Genomic DNA, 9,301 nt, shown 5'->3' on the forward strand with positions numbered 1-9,301 from the left:
AACTCAACAATGAACTCAGGATGTTGTCATACTTTCAGGCATATGTTTTTACTCTTTAAAATAACTTTACAACTCTGTAGTTGTGTACTGCTGCCAGTTTATTGTGTCTGTAACTCTTCACTGTTCAAATACATTGAAATTACAGACTGATCATTTCTTTGTCATTGGGCAAATGTACAAAATCAGCAGGGGATCAAAAAAATTTTTTAAAATGTTGATTTTCAACTCAACTCAAATACATAAAATTAATTTCTCACTTATTTACAAATCCCTTTTAAAGAGTATCAGAAACTTTGAGTCATTCACTACAGTGTGAAATGAAAATGTCAAAATAACAAAATACAGATAGCCTTCAAGACCCAACCTGTCAGGATCATAGTCTGAAATTCTAACTGTAAAGGATCAAACACCATTTTACACATATTAGTGCATTTGTTTACTTGGAATAGCATAATAGTTTCAGTTTTTGATTTGATTTGCGCTATATGGCGACGTTTTAAATGTTTTCTGGAGGAATTCACCAAATGTTTTCGGGTTTCTTCAGGTTAATCTAAGGGATTTCTGCCTTTTTTTCTTAGTAGAGAAAAATAGGTTTAAACTTTAATTCATGATAAAGGCACACGGTCACTTTTTGTTTATACATGTTTAACAATGCTTTTATGAATCACTGTGTTTGATAGTGATGTGTCGTTCATGAAAGATTCGTTCATTTTGAATATGACTTGGGAGAGATTCGTTCATTTTGTATTGACCGCGCATGCGCAAGATCCTATCTGGGTCTGTGCGGGGAAACTTGCTCGTCACGTGACAGCCTCATAGGCTACGGCTCTGCAGTCAGTACCGTCTTTGGGTCTGATTCGTTCGTTCCTTCATCACACTTCCTGGCTCAGTATCTTACAGTCCATAATACTAATGTAATGTTGTATAATATTTAGGAATGATCATAAAATTATCAAAACTTCCGCGGATTTCTGCAGGACTTGAAGAGCTGGACACTGGGTGAGATCGCCTGTGCTGCGGGTCTGTCAGTGTGTGTGTGTGTGTGTAACCCATTTGTTTTGGGTTTTCTGTTTGTTAATGTATTAGTTATCACACTATGCATTTTGGGCTGGTATTTTATTTCATTTTTAAATGGACGGGTTTTAAGCTGTAGCTGGGCTGGAAATCTTAGGTCCAATCCGGAAATCACTGGTTACTATGGTTACCGCGTCCTGCGGGGAGAAAGAGCTCCTTCTGACAACACTCAGCCCCTCACGGTAGGACGATCTTTATCCTTTAATGTCACACTGATTTTACAATAAATGTACAATAAATATATAATATAATATAACATAATATACAATACAATATAATATTTACCCCAGTAGTAGGACACTTTCAAGAACCCTGTGTTACTTCCTCCTCTCCAATAACTCACAGCGGCAGGGTAGCAGTTCGGTAGTTCAGTGTTCGAAAAAAAGGATGAGACGGACAAAGTTAGCCGATGCATGCCATTTAACTTCCCTCAAAATTTACTCCCAGATGGAATAACTTACATGAACTCTAACATAAATAGCAAATAAGCTTTTATTTCTCTGCTTTCCAAACTAGATGAACCGCGAGCGCGCACACACTTCTGAGCACATTGTTCCGCACTACTCTACCCATAATGCATTTCACTCAGGACTACAACCTCCCCGTAGACAGTGGTCTTAAAGCAACAGCTCTTACTTTACCCCACTCCCGCAACACTACCCCCACTCTGGATGGTGATTAAACCCTTAACACCACTCCAGCAACATAGTATGACGGATACACGGCGCATCAACACACACATTAGCCATGATATTATCATAGATCTACGGTGTAAATGAAAGGCAGAAATACATTCAACACAATGTCCAACCATTGGCCTACCCCCCATTTGGTTGTTAACAGTCCCTGTCGAATCCTGTTGCAGCATGCTACCCCCACTCGACTGAACATTCTCTGTGTGTCCTGCTCTGTCATCGGTTCAGCGGGATTATCCATGCGAAGCGTGCTGTTTGTGCCACTGGAATTTTCAGTTTCCTCTGCTAAGAGACAAGACAGATTCAGGTGAAGTCCAGTTCCATCAGCTTCCAGGCTTAGGGCAGGAACTTCCTGAGGTTGCCAACCGTCCGAGTCTTTAAATACCCAGCTGTTCTCCAAGGGTTGCAGAGAATGGTAGGGTTTGTTGTACTTGAGAAAGCACAGGTCTGATTCCGAAATTGCTAGCATCTGTGTCCAGAACAAGATCACCAATGTCCATAGGGTAGCCAAGGATGGGGGTGGTAGTGAGCAGCTTCTTTAACTCATCAAATGCCTGTTGGCTCTCAGGGGTCCAGTGAAATTGGGCATGTTTCCTCAACAGGTTGTGAAGGGGCTTTGCAACTGCAGCAAAATCTTTGACAAACCGCCTGTAGTAGCATGCAAGACGCACAAACTGTTGAACTTTGTGAACACTCACAGGCTGTGGCCATTCTCGAATTTCCTGCACCTTCTCTGGGTCGGCGGCTATACCATGCTCTGAGATGATGTGGCCAAGGTAGACTACCTGGCAGCAGAAGAGACAGCATTTTGCAGGTTTCAGCTTCAGGTTCGCTTGGCGCAGCCTTTTGAACACCTGTCTATCTTACATTAGAGCGAGCAGAAAATAAAACAGGATGGCAAGAGAACATGTTACCGCTGCAGAAAGAGTGGTCATCCGGCACAAGAATGCTGGTTCAAAGACAAAGACTGCAGAAACTGTGGAAGAAAGGGACATGTTGAGCGTGCATGTCAAAGCAAAAAGCTGACCATAAATGAGAAAGTAAAGCCAACTAAACAGGTGGAACAAAAAGAAGGATATGTCAGGAAATTTAAAAAGAAACACATCAATCAAGTAGAAAATACGGGGAAACAAGAGGATGAATCTGAAGAAAATGACTTCTCACACATAATGTCTGTGTCTTCAAATTCTGATGGCTACTGGGTGACGCCACTGTTAAATGGGGAGGCCGTCCCTATGCAGGTGGACACAGGAGCAGCTGTATCACTCGTGACTGAGTCAACTTACAGAGAGAAGTGGCCATACCTCCATCCCAAGGAAGCAAAGCTGACTCTGAAATCATACACAGGAGAGCTTGTGCCTCTTTTAGGGGTGGTGGATGTAACTGTGAAGCTGAACAGCCAGAAGGTAAAATTACCACTATATATTGTGAAAGGTAGTAGTCACATTTGATGGGCCGAGCATGGCTAGAGAAAATAAAGTTAAATTGGCAAGAAGTGCACTTAGTAGCGAAAGAGTCTACCAGCTTACAAAACATCCTGAGGAAGCATGCAGAGGTGTTCGGAGATGAGCTGGGGAACATGAAAGACATCATTGTAAAGCTGGCCATTAAACCCGACAGTAAACCTAAGTGCCTTAAAGCCCGCCCTGTTCCCTATGCAACTAAGCCTAAGGTGGAAACAGAACTGGACCGCCTGGAGAACACTGGAGTACTGAAGAAAGTGGGCATCAGTGAGTGGGCCACACCTATTGTTCCTGCATTAAAAAAGGATGGAACGGTCAGAATTTTTGGCAATTTCAAGGTTACGATAAACCCTGTTTTAACTGTGGAACAGTACCCCTTGCCGTTAATTGAAGATCTTTTTGCTGGATTAGCGGGCGGCCAGAAATTCAGCAAAATAGACTTGTGTCATGCTTACCTTCAAATGCAGGTTGATCCTGCTTCCCAAGAGCTGTTGACCATCGTGACACACAAGGGCCTATATAGATATCAGCGGCTACCTTTTGGAATAACTTCGGCTCCAGCATTGTTTCAACGTGCCATGGACCAGATCCTGAGTGGCCTAAATGGAGTATAGTGTTATCTGGATGACCTGTTAATCAAGGGAAAGATGATGAGGATCATCTCCATAACCTAAATACAACGCTACAGCGGCTAAAAGAGCATGGTCTCCGGGTAAAGAAAGACAAATGTGAATTTTTCAAACCCACCGAATATCTTGGACACGTAATTGACAGCGCTGGTCTCCATAAAGCTCCATCTAAGGTAAAAGCTATTATGGATGCACCGTCCCCAAAGAATGTGTGCCAGCTGAGCTCATTCCTGGGACTACTGACATACTACGCAAAGTTCATGCCAAACCTGGCCAGCAGGCTTCGTCCCCTACACGAACTGTTGAACTAGTCCCAACAATGGAAATGGTCCGACAGATGTGAGAAGGCATTCAGGGATGTGAAATGTGTATTAACATAGTCCAAGGCCCTCACACATTATAACCCTTCTATGCCAATGCCATCCGGTGAAGAAAGACCAGTTGCTTTTGCGTCAAGGACCCTGAACTCAGCAGAGAGCAATTATGCCCAAATTGAATGAGAAGCTTTAGTGATCATATTTGGTGTCAAGAAATTTCATCAATACTTGTTCTGGCGCAGATTCACTCTACTTGCTGACCACTGACCACTTACCTCTATCTTTGGCCCTCAAACTGTCATTCCCTCACTGGCGGCAAATTGCATGCAGCGCTGGGTTCTGTTCCTGTCGGTACATCAATACGACATCAAATACAGGAGATCTGAGCAGCACTGCAACACAGATGGACTGTCCAGGCTGCCCCTGCTGGACACACCATCAGAAGGTGGTCAAGCTGACATCTTTTACTTCAAAGAAGTTCAAAGTGCACCTGTCACGGCGGCTCAAGTGAAACAATTCACCAGAACTGACCCAGTTTTGTCAGAAGTTTTGACCTGGATCTCTCAAGGCAAGAGAGGAGAGATGACAGAAAAATTAAAACCTTATCTGGTTCGGCAAAATGAACTAACTGTACAGTCTGGCTGCTTACTATGGGGTTATTGTGTCATTATACCCCTGACTTTGAGGAACATTTTGCTGAAGGAACTTCATGCAGGACATGCGGGAGTAGTGAGGATGAAGGAGATGGCACGCAGCTACTTCTGGTGGCCTGGGATAGATGCAGAGATTGAAGAGGAAGCAAAGGGATGTCCAGTTTGCCAAAATGTAAGAAACATGCCACAGATGGCCCCATTGTACCCATGGGACTTCCCAGAGGAGCCATGGCAAAGAATACATATAGACTTTGCAGGTCCAATAGAGAGTCACATGTTTCTAGTGATTGTCGATGCTCACAGCAAATGGAGGTAGCAGTTATGAACAGCACATCCTCTGAGAAAACCACTGAAGTGCTTAGATCCACATTCAGTCATTTCGGACTACCTCAGCAGCTTGTAAGTGATAATGGCCCTCGACTGGTGTCAGAAGAGTTTCAGTCCTTCCTGTGTGTGAATGGGATTCAACACATAAGATCTGCACCGTATCATCCATCCACCAATGGCCTGGCAGAATGTTTTGTTCAGATTCTGAAGAAGGCCCTAAAGACATCTCAGGGTAAGGGTTCCCTAAATCAGCGCTTGAACACTTTTCTGTTCTCTTACAGGAACACTCCCCATGCAGTCACGAAAGTCTCCCCAGCTACAGCACTGTTGAAATGACAACTGCGCAACAGACTGGATCTGTTGAGACCAAAAGGAACCAAACAGGTGGTCCTGTTACAGCAGCGTAGGCAGCTGGAGAGACGACGTAAGTCAAAATTTAGGAGTTTCAGCAGAGGTGACAGCATACTTGCTCTTAATTACGGGAAGGGAGAAAAGTGGGTACCTGCAAACATTCTTGCACAGACTGGCCCTGTTTCATACATTGTTGAAACTAAGGACAATCAGACATGGAGGAGACACGTTGACCAGTTATTGTTTTCAGCAATCTCCAGTGATAATCCCAGTGAATGGGAATTTCAACAACAACACACGTCTCACATTGACTCTGGTAGGGATGTAGTACTAGAAATCTTGCCCGCACCACTTTCCAATAAAAGTCAGATAGCTGTTCCCTCCGAGAATATATCTCCTACACCAGTGACAACAGACACTGTTGTAACAACACCTCCCGTGTCTGATCTTCATCGTTATCCGACCAGAGTGTGGAAACCACCACAAAGATTAGATCTCTAGTTAGTGGTTGACCCACAATGTTGGGGCAGAATAATCCCCAGGGTTCAATCAGGGAAACAAGGCAGTCTACCGTCTTTCCCCTAGTGTTAGAAGTTTTATATATATATGTTTAAAAAAAATGTATTTGTTGAGGTTGATGTTTAAAGTAAAAGGGGAGGAGTATGTTGTGTATTGCTATCAAAATTTTGCACAGTTTGGCCTTACGGCACTCCGTATTGATTCTCTGTTTTATTACATATGCGCAGTAGGTGTAAACAATGTTTTCCCCTCTTGTATCCGGTGCATAAGCAGTAAAGTTGTGTTATAGAAAAACTCCTGTCAGTCTCATCATTAAAAACAGTACATGGTCACTTTGTGCAGACGCAACAATTTACATGTATAAAAACAAACTAAGATTTGTCGTCAACAATTCACAACATTCAGAAGTGTCTAAATCAAGAGGTGTAGTATAATCTACTGAAGAAGAATATTTTCTAAGTTATCATAAATTAACATTGTCAATCATTCAGTGTGATGCAGTAATTTCAACTAAAACATTACATCTAAAAAACCCAGGAATCACTCTGCCCCCTGGTGAGACATATTCTGATCAACAGTGTCAGCTGCAGGAAGTGTGGAGCTCCACAGGCTATGACAGTAAACTCCTTCAGCTTTATCTTTCAGCAGATTACCATCTCTATCATGCTGATCTTTAATCTTTTACTGTTAATGCTTCTTCTAGGTATGTTCATCTTAATATTAGTTCTTATGACCAAGCTGGAACATGAATTGTGAGAAATAGCACAGGGTTATATATATAGGAGGTAGAACAGAACAGTTGACATGACTCTGACTAAGTAAAAGTGGGTGGAGCTAGATGTGGTAAGATACAGTTTAGAAAGGAGTAAGAGCAAGAATCAAGGGGAAAGTGTACAGGACATTGGTGAGACCGGCCATGCTGTATGTTTTAGAGGCAGTGTCACTGAGGAAGAGACAGGAGTCAGAGCTGGAAGTAGCAGAGCTGAAGATGTTGAGGTTCTCTTTGGCAGTGACACGGTTGGACAGGATTAGGAACGAGTACATCAGAGGGACAGCTCATGTTGGATATTTGGGGGACAAAGTTAGGGAGGCCAGATTAAGATGGTTTGGACATGTCCAGAGGAGGGAGAGTGAGTATATTGGTAGGAGAATGTTGGACATGGAGCTGCCAGGCAGGAGGCAAAGAGGAAGGCCAAAGAGGAGGTATATGGATGTAATAAAGGAGGATATGAAGCTAGTAGGTGCAAGTGTTGAGGATGTAGAAGATAGGGATAGGTGGAGAGAGATGATTCACTGTGGAGACCCCTGAAGGGAAAAGCCGAAAGAAGAAGAAGAAGTTTCAAATATTATCTTCTGATTAATAATCAAGTATTTAAGTAAATCTAAAGTAATTTTGTGTAAAAAGTAAATTTCTAACTTCCCTGTTAGGACAGGATGTACAACAAGACTTTCTTAATGGCCAATTCAGTGGAGTTGTTAAGTTTTACAGCTACTATCAACATCTGTTTTCTTATGAGGAAAAAAAACATGGAAATGACAAATTCAGCAGTATTTGAAAGAGAAATATATGGGGGCTATGAAGACATAGGTATTTGTATAAATATTTCTTCCATATTCCAAAATCAGTGTCACACAGTGCAATCCCAAAAACCACCTACTAAGAAAGGAGAGAGAGAGAGAGAGACAGAGAGAGAGAGAGAGAGAGAGACAGAGAGAGACAGAGACCCCAAAACAAGTGTTGTAACTTTTAATGTCAAAATATCACAGAAAAATTGAGTAAATGGGATGAACGAATCCATTGCTTCTCAGGACCACATTATTTTATTAATACAAAAATATTTCTACAAGCTTTATATAAACAGTATTCAGAACAGCAGATCTGTCATGAATATACATAAATACAAGTAGGTGGAGCTAGAGGTGGAGATGTACATCAAATAGTAACACTGACATTCATTTCTAAAGCTAGAGGTTTGAACTAAACACTCAGGAAAACAATGTTGTTCCTCTTCGTGGTGTTTTTCACTCTTGCTGATGTTGGTAAGTCATATACACTGCACACAAAATATTACTTTTTCTAATTTATAAGACATAATTTTTCATGTGAAATGTGTCATTTATGATTAAAATAATCACAATATTGTTGTAATGTTTTTATAGCAGAGGCTGCTGAAAATAACATTAAACCAGAACACACCAATGTATTTTCAATGGAAGGCAGCAACATCTCACTGTCCTGCACATATACTGGATCAGTTAACAGTCTCCACTGGTATCGACAAAAACCTGGATCAAGACCCGAGTTTCTGCTGCTGATTTATGAAAGCACTGAAACTGTCACTGAGGCTCAACCACCTCGTCCACGATTGTCCACAAAACTTAAAAAAGAGCAAGATTAAACGAATAAGAAAGTGGATCTGATCATCTCCTCTGCTGCTGTATCAGACTCTGCTCTATACTACTGTGCTCTGAGGCCCACAGTGACAGGAAATCCAACTGCACTGTACAAAAACTTTCACACAGTTTTGCTACATGCCCTTTTGGGGAAATCTCTCTTTCTTTCTCAAGATTTATAAAGATTTTATATTATTATAATATTTGATTATTAGTAGACAGCTCATTCATTCATTCATTCATTCATTCATTCATTCATTCATTCATTCTTCTTCTATTCTTCTGTAACTATTCTATTTTGGCCAGGAAACCAGAAGTTACATTAGACACAAAGTTAAACAGAAAGGTACTCAGAGGGTCCAATTGGGACCATTTCTGAACTTCAGTGAAGCAGCTGAGGCCCTGTACAAGTTCAGGAGTTGAATAAAGTAATGTTCTGAAAATTATTATTGTCATAATTTGTGAAAAAATAAACAATCAAACAAAACCATGGCTTCTTTTTCCCAGCAGGCTTTTTTATGTGCAAATTGGGATATAGTTTTAAAATTGATTAAAAAATAAATAAATAACTAAGTTCAAACAGAAAATACCTTGGTGTGTTAAAGTCTCTTTCCTTTCACCACAAGATGGTGGAGGCTGTTATCTTATTGTTGGACAAGTACTAGGATTCTGCTTACATCCCCCAGAGATGCTGACAGTATGATTATGAATACTTTACACAATTATAAAGACTACAGCTATTCTTCAGCCTTACATAGATAATATCTTTTATATATAAAAAAGTCTAGAACCAATCAGAATGTTTTAATAATCTCTGCTTGTACAATCAAGCTAATTAGTGTCATTTTCAACAAACCATCAAGCCTTGAAAGGAGTTTG

At 41.2% G+C, this 9,301-nt stretch overlaps 1 pseudogene; it reads left to right on the forward strand.

Annotated features, from left to right (window-relative positions):
* The first annotated feature begins 4,485 nt into the window (after positions 1-4,485).
* LOC131349626 (uncharacterized protein K02A2.6-like) lies at positions 4,486-5,494 on the forward strand (annotated as a pseudogene).
* The last annotated feature ends 3,807 nt before the right edge of the window (positions 5,495-9,301 follow it).

This window comes from Hemibagrus wyckioides, unplaced genomic scaffold (assembly GCF_019097595.1).
Source record: "Hemibagrus wyckioides isolate EC202008001 unplaced genomic scaffold, SWU_Hwy_1.0 Contig1, whole genome shotgun sequence".
Lineage (NCBI taxonomy): Eukaryota > Metazoa > Chordata > Actinopteri > Siluriformes > Bagridae > Hemibagrus > Hemibagrus wyckioides.